General features: G+C 34.0%; 1 protein-coding gene across 2 annotated transcripts in view; it reads left to right on the top strand.

Annotated features, from left to right (window-relative positions):
- The first annotated feature begins 1052 nt into the window (after positions 1–1052).
- The window catches only part of LOC115453088, a 30661-nt gene continuing 17018 nt past the window's right edge, over positions 1053–14695 (top strand). The window contains exon 1 of one of the 2 annotated variants that reach the window (XM_037443261.1): positions 1053–1278. The gene's annotated coding sequence lies outside the window, so the exon portion shown is untranslated. Of the gene's footprint in view, positions 1279–1889; positions 2100–14695 lie in introns of those variants that run through there. The other variant, XM_037443260.1, reaches the window with a different exon arrangement.

The raw sequence follows: 14695 nt of genomic DNA, 5'->3' as shown, positions 1-14695 counted from the left end.
TTAAAACACAGCGGTATCATTCATGTCAAATATGTTTGATAACTTATTTCAAAGTTAATAAAACTTTGTCGAAATGCATAGAGCAAACACGGTGCTGTTTTTTCCAATGCCAATTGGGACGAGCTATGGCAACGATCCATTTTTGCCTCATAGCATCATCTGTGGGGAATCTGCAATGAAACACACTATGAAAATCAGATAGTTTCCTCAACCCCCAGCCTTCGCGCACGGTTTCCAAGTGGCTTTTACCACTTCACCACCGTATATTGAAAGTAAAACGCAATTGATGCAAAATAGTCAACTACAATATACTAACATCTATGTTATCGACAGAATATGCAGAACAACACTATTGAACACGACTACGTAAATTGATAAAAATGAAAAATACTTAATAATTACTGTATCGAATGGCCAACAGCAGATTATAATATGACTACAGCATAATAAAGATTAATTAATAATACTTTTGCACTTATGTACAGGGTTTAAGCAAATATATTAGGTTTTTTGTTTACTCACCGATGGAAGCTGATGATTTCAGTTTCATTTTCTTTACGACAAGAATGAGATTTACACTCCATAATAACGCAGGCCATTGCTTGTTCGTAGGGGCTATATTATACTTAAACAGCACTGTGTATTTATTAGAATTAACAATAAAAATATTACAAAACATGCAGCCACTTTTGAAAAGCACGCGCTGAAGTATAACGTAACTAAATTGTGTGGGCGCGTTTGTGACATTGTTTTGAGGTTGGCAAGTTGGAACATTTGACATTTTATTTGCTTTTTAATTCGGCATCATAAAGAGGACCAAAGGTAACCATTTGATAATTTTAAAGTGTACGCAAGCCGACCTTAGCAACATGATATTTGTCTCGTTCTGTTCAACGGTTTTAGCCTATTTGAAAAAAAGGACAAGTATATGAGGGTAATTTAGGTTCCTTCTATGCTTGTTCTTGTTCTGAGTTTGAGCCGATTATAAATTTTTAACTGTTTTTATCTAGGCTGTATGGCTAAGAACCTTTGCCTACTCCTTAAGAAGTAAATCAAACCAAAAAAAAAGTGTTTTCATATAATAGCGAAGTGATTTGTGAGTTTTTAAAACATTTAAATACAAAAAAGATGAGTGAAATTATTATTTCTGATGGTTTAAAGTGTGGAAAAATTTTGATCGCCATGAATAATGTAAATTTGTGAGGTTATAGTGCAAAATAACAACTTATAGCTGGCGAATGGCGCGAAAAGTACACCTGACTTGAAGAAACTTATAAGGTATTTACATCTGAGTCCAAAACTAATTAACATATCAGATGCTGCTATACGAATAGGTATTGAGTTGTACTGTTGGTGCTGCACATTTTTTTTTTCGAGCAAAACATGTTTTTGGTATACTTTTGGTTAAAAATAAGTAACCATTTAATCGGTGTTGTCCAAGAAATATTCTAATTCACAGAAATATGATATTATTATGAATGCAATCATTTCTTTTCATAATTCCGATGAACAGTGAATTGTAACCTTATCAACTCTTCAATTAACTAGCTCCAGTATGTGACAAGAGTTCTAAACAAATTATGCGCGTCGACACAGTAATCGTAGTGTTTATACTTTTTTATTATATTAGTTGTTATGTTATAAGTATAGCCTGTTTGTCATTCAACACCACAAGAACTTCCTGTCAGAGGTCACATTGGTTTAACATGGTCTTTAGATAAAAATACGGTTTCGTAACCGTAGTTTATAACAATATTATAAATATTTCTATACAATAATTCGCGTGATGGTGGTACTTACGAGTGTAAGAGCGAAAAACATTCAAATTCACACATTTACGGCATTAAATCGACCAATACCGCTGGCCAATGGGAGGCCACGCGCCCGCGCCATCCAGCGGATGGTGGAGTAACATTAGTCCGGTGCATCGATGGTGGTACGTTTCGCGTTGCGCTTAATAATTGATACAATAACTGTGAAAGTTTAGATGTTCCAGGACCCAAAATCCTCATATTGTGTATACTATCTTTGTGTGGTGTCCTGATAAATGCAACGGTATACGAATCCGGGTGTCCTGACGTCGTGTGGCAGTGGCATATGTGAGTACTAACAGGCATTTCCATCGGAACGCGAATATTCGTTTATATCCCTATATATCATCACGATTCATATTATGGTGCCGAAACCCGGGAAAAGCAAACATTATTGGTCCGCTATTTCAATCATTAGTTTGAGTTATCTCGATAGTCGAAACATTACGATAACCCGCCATTACACGTTTTCACTTTCCAGTGAACATCCATTAGGTAAGTACTTATATGATTGTTTGCATAAAACCTGAAAATTCCTTATATTTCCAAGTAATTTATGAATTGCAGGGAAATAAATAATATTCATTTCCATGCCATTTAGGTAACAAATGATTTTTACGTTGTTAAACTTTAGGTATAACGACGTGCATACTTCGTAGTAGCAAATTGTTGTAAATCGAAACCGATACACGTAGTTAATTATACTAATAATTATTAGAATTGGTATAAGTAGCTATTTCGTTGTAACAGGTAATCGGTGTATAATATTTCTCCCGATGCGAACAATTAAATGGTATTTCATATAATATCGGCTATTTTGCAGTTGATGTTGCGCCGAAGTATATTTGCGGCTTATGTTTTAAATAGTAAATACATAAGACTCATAAGCGTTCTCGTGCTATAATCTGATGTGTTATAATTATAAGTCGGCATTAATTATGATTTTCTCGCCTCGTTAACTTCGTTACATGTATTCTATTGTAAATTCGTTGAACTGTTTCGTCGCGTTTCGAACCTCTCGCATTTTCACCTCTCCATTGTAATTATTAGCACACATATACTGGCTTGTACGTAGATTCAAGTCAATATCGGTTTTAATACAAGAAGTTGTCATTCATCCCTATTAATTCTAGCAACGTCTATTTATTTAAACATACACTTAAGGTACCTACCTAAATCAAAATAAGCGGCATAAGTACATTAATATACTTTCGGTACTGTCGTGTTTACATACGTAAGCCATTTAGTCACTCCTACTGTTGTACATAAATACATAACATACATACATAACATCACGCATTTTATCCCCGAAGGGGTATGCAGAGGCGCAACTAGGGCACCCACTTTTCGCCAAGTATGTTCCGTCCCATGATGTGATAGGGGGCGAGCCTATCGCCATATCGGGCACAAATTCCAGACTCCGGGCTGATACTGAGCAGAAAAACCCAAATATCACTTTGTCCGACCCGGGATTCGAACCCAGGACCTCAGAGCGCTATTGTACCGGACATGCAATACAACTACGCCACCGAGGCAGTCATACATAAATACGTTAGTGCTATAAACTTTCTTTGCAACTAATTCGTATAGTAAATACTATTTCCTATGAGAAACAAGTTAGTTGTGACAACTTTATTATTATTATATATTATAATATACCTACTTAATTTAGTTTTCTTTTCATTGTGTACCATTACATGTTCATTACGTTAATTCGCTCGCTCATTCCCTGTGCCCCCTGTTCAAACTCGTGTGTTTTACTATCCGGCATTATTTACGCCTATTTATCGCGTATAACGCTTCCATCCGTGGCGGGGTAGGTTATGAGTATAAAGTTTTTAAGTTGAACATTTCGTTGAGTCGATTCGGTAATCGTTTATGTTGTTTCGTGAGGTACGCGTTTGTAAGCCTAAAGTACGCATAACTAAATTTGCCAGTTTAGATCGCCTGAGTATTCAGGAGTTGCCAATGCTTCGCAGGCGCACTTTGCCTTTAAATCGTTTAATGAAACTTCTAGAAGTTGCTAAATAAGCAAAAGATGATGAGGTAATGTTTAGATTTGTTTAGTATTCAATTTTCCGCATTATTTAATTGTTAATTTATAAGCGCTCATTTGAACATTTTATCTGTTTTCGATGACGATGATTCCGAACATGAGGATTAGGTACATAATGAGTTCGATAATATTCAATTCGAAATTTTGCCAATTCATGGAAAATAATTTCCGGAATCTAATCATAAACCCTGCCATAAGAAGGCGAATTGTTCGTCAGCAGCAGACGTTAAATTACCTAAAATTAACTTACCATCGTTTTCAGGTGAATTAAAAGAGTGGCGAGAATTAGTTTTAACGTGTTGGAAATAGATATTATATATTAATTTAAAATCTTTGTCACCTGTCGAATTTCATCATCATTTGGATTCAGTAAATAAAAATGTGTACGTATTATCCGGTCTCGACCTTCCTACTCATAAGTGAGACTTCGCTGACCGTTCGTCCGTCCGTCCGTCTGTCAAGACCCTTTTTCTCAGGAACGCGTGGAGGTATTAAGCTGAAATTTATATCAAATACTCATGTCTACTGTCCCTTGGAGTTGTGAACAAATGAAACTTCTAAACCAACGCAATCAAAAGCTACGACCGTTTATGCCGCAAATTTTCGAAATTCGCAAGGGAATCAAAATCTAAAAGGAACTTCCCGTGAACTCAGAATCTTGAAATTTGGTACGAAGCAACGTCTTATAGTACAGATAAAGAAAAAATTGGGAAAACCGTAAATTTTTAGGTAAATCATATTATAATTGATTAATTTTCAAGTCACTACCCCTTTCCTCGTGAACGCGTAGAGGTATTAAATTGAAATTCATGTCAAATATTCAGGTCTATAATACCTTTAAGCTGTAACAAAATCAAACTGCTATGTCAACGTAAGCCATCAATTTAAGCCACATATTTTCAAACTCGCAACTGTTCGCAAGGGAATCAAAACCTTAAGGGTACTTCCAGTCGACCTAGAATCTTGAAAATTGGCATGAAGCAGTGTTGTATATCACATATAAAGAAAAAATTCCGAAAACCTCATTTTTGAGACCTTTGTCTTTAATTTATCCTCCAGCTTTCCACATTGTAATGTTACGGATTTCATTTTGCAATAAAAATACCATAATTGAATTGAAATATGACATATATTACGTTATAGGATAGAAGAAATTGAAACATGACACGATTGTCGTGATGGGTGAACTTTTACTTATATACCTTACTTATACAGGTTTGTACGGAACCCTCGGTGCGCGAGTCCGACTCGCACTTGGCTGGTTTTTTGTTCATAAGCGCGAGTCGCCCATACTAAATCCTTTTCCCTTCCTAGGTTGGAGCTTTTCGCCGCAGTTCTACTTGCCAACCTACTGAAGTTTGCCATGGATGTTTTTTCATCTCGGTCTACATTTACTGGTATTTTCACCTGGCGTGATTCTATAGTTGTACTAGCGTGGCTTTGCTTTCACCCTTCGCATTGGAAAACTTTTTTTGCGAATCGCATTCACGATGAAATTCCAGACGTTCATAAGCAACACGTGCCTTCCGAAGATAATCCTAACCTTCTCAGGGTCTTAAACTATCCGTATACCAAATTTCATAAAAATCCTTTCAGTAGATTATGATAAAATTGATTACATACAGACTGAAGAAAAATGGAACTTGGTTTTATAATATGTACAGATAATTTAGAAGAACTAGTTTTTGCGAGAGTATTTTCTCCAATTCAGTTATAATACTAATCCAGATAAATATATGAAAGCTAGCTTGAGCTTTTTTAATATAGATTAAAATCGTCCTTTACATCAAAAGATATTACAATCATATTACAATTTAAAAGATTGCTTTGTAAAACAATCATATATCTCCAAATTAGGCGCAATAAAATACTTTTAAGGAAACTGTTGGCCAGATAATAACCGTCTTAAAATACTTAATCTTAATTATCTATTCTATGCGCAACCTCTTTAATACGAAAGCAACAGACCTATATCGATCAGTGCTTTTTTAAAATACAAATGACGCTACAATATGTTAATTGTATCTGCATGAAGCCAGGCAAGTCGCCAATTGGGTAGGGACGGTTTCGAGCAGCTTAGTGCATAAGATACCTCGGGGCCGTAAATTTATAAGGCTAAAAAAACATACTGCAAGCTTAAAACGCTTATACTACTCACGCGCACCCTCCCCGTTCCCAAGATTAGTCTAGTATCTAAATAAAATATGGAATATATAATTCAAATATCGAAACAAATAATATTATATAGTCATTATAACAAAAGCAATGCGATGTACACTTTGATACATTAATCGTATCTACTCAGTCGTATATTGCTACAAGTATACCCGATCTATCGACTATAGAAGTTATTGGGAATAAAGTCGATATACAGGGTGTCCCAGAAAATAATGTCAAGCGGAGGTCCAGAGATAGAGCACCTCTTGGGGTATCCGAATCACCCCCATGTATGTAGAGAGATAGCAATAACTCGGTCTCTAATCCCCTCGGCCCATTGTAATTGCAGATAAAAGAGTTGCAGCCACTTTTACAACCCTTAAACCACGTGAACGAATCATCCAAAATTAATTGAACTTAAACATAAATATGTCAAATGCTTAACTCATAGCTTGCTTGCAGTCATATTAGGTTAGTTAACGAACTAATTAACTTTAGGAATGAAGAGACGTCACAAAAAATACTTGTAATCTGATGGAAAATTTTAAGAATTTTCTACCTCGCTGTGTTTTAAAGCTGATTTTAGCCAAAATAGCCCCCATGAAGGACTATGTTTTTAATGAATATGTAAGTTAAGGGTCTGAAGAAGTTTTTGACCTACCTTAAAACCACGAAGTCACCTGTTTAGATTTTAAATTTAAAGAAGAAAATTTAAGTCATAATTCATAGAACGTAAGTTTTTCACTTTACACCAACAAAATCATAATTTTCATAAAAGTTACGAAGTTGATAGTTTTTAGCAAAAAAAGTACAACTAATGAAAATTTTGTTGCAACAAAAAATCTCGAATAAGTTTTCAACTTTTTATGAAGAAAACATTTAATCGTTCAAATCCAAAATTCAGAAAAATATTCATAACTCGAAAACTATGAAAAATCGCGGAACATACATGGGGGTGACTCAGATACCCCAAGGGTGCTCTATCTCTGGACCTCCGCTTGACACTATTTTCTGGGACACCCTGTATAAGGCTTCGTTGAAGAAATAAAAAGACTAAAATCATTAGTAGCAAAGCCTAATTAAAAGTAGAAAATCTGTTACAAGAAAATAGCACATAAAAAACAGATTACTCACCAAACTGACCCCATTAACATTATTATGTGAAAACGAGTAACAGATTAATACGACTAACGAAAAAGAAAAAAATAAATATTATGCGAAAAATACAAACGAAATATCCTTAAATAAAGCACTCAACATAAATTTTAATACACCAGTAGATGGTGACATCGGGTACACTAAGGACTGTGCAAGGAACTCACAACCAGAAATCAACTCTTAATAACCCATAACATTTTCCTGTAATCAAGAGACCGACAATCATAATATACTTATACGATACGATAGACGACCGACCGATCATTTTGTTGCACCAGTCTTTAAATATATAATCTAAATTATATTGACCGAGATCTATGTCAAAATATAAAATGAAAATATTATGTTTATAAATGTAGGCGTATGCATGCTGTACACTGTTTCATAGTTTTTATAATTTTTTAATATTATTGTTTCTTTTTTCGTTAATTTTTAGTTATTGTTAAATACTTTTATGTGGATTTTCTCCGCATTTTTACGGTGATGTGCGTGTATTAGCTTATATAATTAATCAGACTTTGTATAGAAAAGGCTTATTCAAAAAAATATTTAATAACAATATTATAAAAGAATGGACAATTGATGACAAAAATAAAGCCCGGAGTTTCTTTCTGCCTTTCTTCTTCGGGTAGTCATCGCTTAGGTAGTTAGTGAAAGGCTGGTAGGTTAGCTAGGTTAGGGCTTTTATTGTCCTCACCGGTGAAGATCGCGACGCGTTTTTTGCTTATTTAAAAATACATACACACATCATTTTATTTCTTCTTCCCTGCCAGCCCGAGCTGGCTTCTTTGTTTACTAAGTATATTTTTCATTTATTTTATTTTCAATATAAATTGTCTTCGTTTATATAAGCTAATTTAATTAAGTAATAATTAAATATTCTCATGTACCTTGAGTTATCATAAGTGCAACTATGTTCGCCTACGTGATGAATAAAGCATTTTATTTTTATTTTTTTTATACGGAGGACTACAATGCAAAGCTTTTGCAGAAAAAATATAAGATCCAGAGTGAACACGCAACACGAACAATATTAATTAGTCTTTACAATAATTTTCTGATTGAGGTATGCGTTTCCTTTTAATCTAAGAACAGTCACTGGAAGAAACTCTTTCATTTGAGTATTTAAATTGGTTGAGTTGAAGCGTCGCCAGGTGTGAACCTTCAACTTGCTTTTCAATTCTTTTTTCTTTTATTCAACTTGGTTTACAGTTACGCGTCATTTAAAAGCATTAGATATATTTCTTTAATTATATTATCAGCACAATGCCGCAGAGCAGCACGGGTGCCCTAGTATTTCAATTAAAATCGATTGTTATTTAATCTCTCCACTGCGCAGCCCTTAGCGCATTTTTGCAGAATTTTCAAAAAAAAAATCTAAAACAAGAATGTCTATATTCTTAGGTTAAATTGAGAAATTAAGGCATTGCTAAGTAACTGGTACATTATAGTTACATTTGCAAGTTGAACTTGCATACCTGTATTAGCAAGTTGACTCCGCAAATGCGTGCAGAGAGGCAGTTATACTACCCTGCGCGTCCCCTCCCTCATATTCTATACCAGTTAAATGTTTTGCTGTCTGCTTGCTTACCAGGAATACGTTAGCGTATACATATGTCAGCATATTGTTCGTGCAAGATGCGGTTTAGCAAGTGTACCAATTACAGTCACGTATTACCGCCTTCATTTAGATTAACCGTCATAGATTTTTGTAATTTTCAAAATATGACTTTCTTAGAACTTGACCCTTGCTAGGGGAAATAAATGTATATAAACTAAGATTTCACGTATGTTCTAAGTGTTACGATGAAAAATATAATTAAAACATTATATTATTTGCCGAAAATGCTACAAATTTTGCAATGATTAATAAAATTGACGATGTAATCTAAATCCAATGTTTATCGACACGAAAAATTTAAACATTTTATCTGTTTTCGATGACGATGATTCCGAACATGAGGATTAGGTACATAATGAGTTCGATAATATTCAATTCGAAATTTTGCCAATTCATGGAAAATAATTTCCGGAATCTAATCATAAACCCTGCCATAAGAAGGCGAATTGTTCGTCAGCAGCAGACGTTAAATTACCTAAAATTAACTTACCATCGTTTTCAGGTGAATTAAAAGAGTGGCGAGAATTAGTTTTAACGTGTTGGAAATAGATATTATATATTAATTTAAAATCTTTGTCACCTGTCGAATTTCATCATCATTTGGATTCAGTAAATAAAAATGTGTACGTATTATCCGGTCTCGACCTTCCTACTCATAAGTGAGACTTCGCTGACCGTTCGTCCGTCCGTCCGTCTGTCAAGACCCTTTTTCTCAGGAACGCGTGGAGGTATTAAGCTGAAATTTATATCAAATACTCATGTCTACTGTCCCTTGGAGTTGTGAACAAATGAAACTTCTAAACCAACGCAATCAAAAGCTACGACCGTTTATGCCGCAAATTTTCGAAATTCGCAAGGGAATCAAAATCTAAAAGGAACTTCCCGTGAACTCAGAATCTTGAAATTTGGTACGAAGCAACGTCTTATAGTACAGATAAAGAAAAAATTGGGAAAACCGTAAATTTTTAGGTAAATCATATTATAATTGATTAATTTTCAAGTCACTACCCCTTTCCTCGTGAACGCGTAGAGGTATTAAATTGAAATTCATGTCAAATATTCAGGTCTATAATACCTTTAAGCTGTAACAAAATCAAACTGCTATGTCAACGTAAGCCATCAATTTAAGCCACATATTTTCAAACTCGCAACTGTTCGCAAGGGAATCAAAACCTTAAGGGTACTTCCAGTCGACCTAGAATCTTGAAAATTGGCATGAAGCAGTGTTGTATATCACATATAAAGAAAAAATTCCGAAAACCTCATTTTTTGAGACCTTTGTCTTTAATTTATCCTCCAGCTTTCCACATTGTAATGTTACGGATTTCATTTTGCAATAAAAATACCATAATTGAATTGAAATATGACATATATTACGTTATAGGATAGAAGAAATTGAAACATGACACGATTGTCGTGATGGGTGAACTTTTACTTATATACCTTACTTATACAGGTTTGTACGGAACCCTCGGTGCGCGAGTCCGACTCGCACTTGGCTGGTTTTTTGTTCATAAGCGCGAGTCGCCCATACTAAATCCTTTTCCCTTCCTAGGTTGGAGCTTTTCGCCGCAGTTCTACTTGCCAACCTACTGAAGTTTGCCATGGATGTTTTTTCATCTCGGTCTACATTTACTGGTATTTTCACCTGGCGTGATTCTATAGTTGTACTAGCGTGGCTTTGCTTTCACCCTTCGCATTGGAAAACTTTTATTGCGAATCGCATTCACGATGAAATTCCAGACGTTCATAAGCAACACGTGCCTTCCGAAGATAATCCTAACCTTCTCAGGGTCTTAAACTATCCGTATACCAAATTTCATAAAAATCCTTTCAGTAGATTATGATAAAATTGATTACATACAGACTGAAGAAAAATGGAACTTGGTTTTATAATATGTACAGATAATTTAGAAGAACTAGTTTTTGCGAGAGTATTTTCTCCAATTCAGTTATAATACTAATCCAGATAAATATATGAAAGCTAGCTTGAGCATTTTTAATATAGATTAAAATCGTCCTTTACATCAAAAGATATTACAATCATATTACAATTTAAAAGATTGCTTTGTAAAACAATCATATATCTCCAAATTAGGCGCAATAAAATACTTTTAAGGAAACTGTTGGCCAGATAATAACCGTCTTAAAATACTTAATCTTAATTATCTATTCTATGCGCAACCTCTTTAATACGAAAGCAACAGACCTATATCGATCAGTGCTTTTTTAAAATACAAATGACGCTACAATATGTTAATTGTATCTGCATGAAGCCAGGCAAGTCGCCAATTGGGTAGGGACGGTTTCGAGCAGCTTAGTGCATAAGATACCTCGGGGCCGTAAATTTATAAGGCTAAAAACATACTGCAAGCTTAAAACGCTTATACTACTCACGCGCACCCTCCCCGTTCCCAAGATTAGTCTAGTATCTAAATAAAATATGGAATATATAATTCAAATATCGAAACAAATAATATTATATAGTCATTATAACAAAAAGCAATGCGATGTACACTTTGATACATTAATCGTATCTACTCAGTCGTATATTGCTACAAGTATACCCGATCTATCGACTATAGAAGTTATTGGGAATAAAGTCGATATACAGGGTGTCCCAGAAAATAATGTCAAGCGGAGGTCCAGAGATAGAGCACCTCTTGGGGTATCCGAATCACCCCCATGTATGTAGAGAGATAGCAATAACTCGGTCTCTAATCCCCTCGGCCCATTGTAATTGCAGATAAAAGAGTTGCAGCCACTTTTACAACCCTTAAACCACGTGAACGAATCATCCAAAATTAATTGAACTTAAACATAAATATGTCAAATGCTTAACTCATAGCTTGCTTGCAGTCATATTAGGTTAGTTAACGAACTAATTAACTTTAGGAATGAAGAGACGTCACAAAAAATACTTGTAATCTGATGGAAAATTTTAAGAATTTTCTACCTCGCTGTGTTTTAAAGCTGATTTTAGCCAAAATAGCCCCCATGAAGGACTATGTTTTTAATGAATATGTAAGTTAAGGGTCTGAAGAAGTTTTTGACCTACCTTAAAACCACGAAGTCACCTGTTTAGATTTTAAATTTAAAGAAGAAAATTTAAGTCATAATTCATAGAACGTAAGTTTTTCACTTTACACCAACAAAATCATAATTTTCATAAAAGTTACGAAGTTGATAGTTTTTAGCAAAAAAAGTACAACTAATGAAAATTTTGTTGCAACAAAAAAATCTCGAATAAGTTTTCAACTTTTTATGAAGAAAACATTTAATCGTTCAAATCCAAAATTCAGAAAAATATTCATAACTCGAAAACTATGAAAAATCGCGGAACATACATGGGGGTGACTCAGATACCCCAAGGGTGCTCTATCTCTGGACCTCCGCTTGACACTATTTTCTGGGACACCCTGTATAAGGCTTCGTTGAAGAAATAAAAAGACTAAAATCATTAGTAGCAAAGCCTAATTAAAAGTAGAAAATCTGTTACAAGAAAATAGCACATAAAAAAACAGATTACTCACCAAACTGACCCCATTAACATTATTATGTGAAAACGAGTAACAGATTAATACGACTAACGAAAAAGAAAAAATAAATATTATGCGAAAAAATACAAACGAAATATCCTTAAATAAAGCACTCAACATAAATTTTAATACACCAGTAGATGGTGACATCGGGTACACTAAGGACTGTGCAAGGAACTCACAACCAGAAATCAACTCTTAATAACCCATAACATTTTCCTGTAATCAAGAGACCGACAATCATAATATACTTATACGATACGATAGACGACCGACCGATCATTTTGTTGCACCAGTCTTTAAATATATAATCTAAATTATATTGACCGAGATCTATGTCAAAATATAAAATGAAAATATTATGTTTATAAATGTAGGCGTATGCATGCTGTACACTGTTTCATAGTTTTTATAATTTTTTAATATTATTGTTTCTTTTTTCGTTAATTTTTAGTTATTGTTAAATACTTTTATGTGGATTTTCTCCGCATTTTTACGGTGATGTGCGTGTATTAGCTTATATAATTAATCAGACTTTGTATAGAAAAGGCTTATTCAAAAAAAAATATTTAATAACAATATTATAAAAGAATGGACAATTGATGACAAAAAATAAAGCCCGGAGTTTCTTTCTGCCTTTCTTCTTCGGGTAGTCATCGCTTAGGTAGTTAGTGAAAGGCTGGTAGGTTAGCTAGGTTAGGGCTTTTATTGTCCTCACCGGTGAAGATCGCGACGCGTTTTTTGCTTATTTAAAAATACATACACACATCATTTTATTTCTTCTTCCCTGCCAGCCCGAGCTGGCTTCTTTGTTTACTAAGTATATTTTTCATTTATTTTATTTTCAATATAAATTGTCTTCGTTTATATAAGCTAATTTAATTAAGTAATAATTAAATATTCTCATGTACCTTGAGTTATCATAAGTGCAACTATGTTCGCCTACGTGATGAATAAAGCATTTTATTTTTATTTTTTTTTATACGGAGGACTACAATGCAAAGCTTTTGCAGAAAAAATATAAGATCCAGAGTGAACACGCAACACGAACAATATTAATTAGTCTTTACAATAATTTTCTGATTGAGGTATGCGTTTCCTTTTAATCTAAGAACAGTCACTGGAAGAAACTCTTTCATTTGAGTATTTAAATTGGTTGAGTTGAAGCGTCGCCAGGTGTGAACCTTCAACTTGCTTTTCAATTCTTTTTTTCTTTTTATTCAACTTGGTTTACAGTTACGCGTCATTTAAAAGCATTAGATATATTTCTTTAATTATATTATCAGCACAATGCCGCAGAGCAGCACGGGTGCCCTAGTATTTCAATTAAAATCGATTGTTATTTAATCTCTCCACTGCGCAGCCCTTAGCGCATTTTTGCAGAATTTTCAAAAAAATCTAAAACAAGAATGTCTATATTCTTAGGTTAAATTGAGAAATTAAGGCATTGCTAAGTAACTGGTACATTATAGTTACATTTGCAAGTTGAACTTGCATACCTGTATTAGCAAGTTGACTCCGCAAATGCGTGCAGAGAGGCAGTTATACTACCCTGCGCGTCCCCTCCCTCATATTCTATACCAGTTAAATGTTTTGCTGTCTGCTTGCTTACCAGGAATACGTTAGCGTATACATATGTCAGCATATTGTTCGTGCAAGATGCGGTTTAGCAAGTGTACCAATTACAGTCACGTATTACCGCCTTCATTTAGATTAACCGTCATAGATTTTTGTAATTTTCAAAATATGACTTTCTTAGAACTTGACCCTTGCTAGGGAAATAAATGTATATAAACTAAGATTTCACGTATGTTCTAAGTGTTACGATGAAAAATATAATTAAAACATTATATTATTTGCCGAAAATGCTACAAATTTTGCAATGATTAATAAAATTGACGATGTAATCTAAATCCAATGTTTATCGACACGAAAAATTATCCAGAATTTCAATGAACTAAGTAATTTTTGACATGCTTATAATGATGCAAAACATTTTTAAGGATCTTGTAGCATAAATAAGCTAAAGCGTGTCAAAACACTTTTTTATACATATTTTGCTGAATCATAAGAAAAACTTAAGCCAAGCTAACTGAAAATAACATATTCGGAGAAAAACAAAATAAATATACTTTGATAAATTAACATTTAAGTACTTACCTATCATTATCATAATACTCAAGGAGCAATATAAATATTGCTTTTATCTAATATATAAAAATCAACGTTTGTTTGTTAGTAGTGTTGAAACAAGATGTTTGAATATCAGAAACTAAAGTCAAGCCAGGGAAGAGAGATCGATTAAAGATACAAGTCTGAGACGAGCTGCAGACCGACCGCATTGTCACCTGCG

This window comes from Manduca sexta, chromosome 26 (genome assembly GCF_014839805.1).
Source record: "Manduca sexta isolate Smith_Timp_Sample1 chromosome 26, JHU_Msex_v1.0, whole genome shotgun sequence".
Lineage (NCBI taxonomy): Eukaryota > Metazoa > Arthropoda > Insecta > Lepidoptera > Sphingidae > Manduca > Manduca sexta.
Note: the sequence above shows the minus strand (reverse complement) of the source record. Positions and strands in the feature narration are given on the sequence as shown.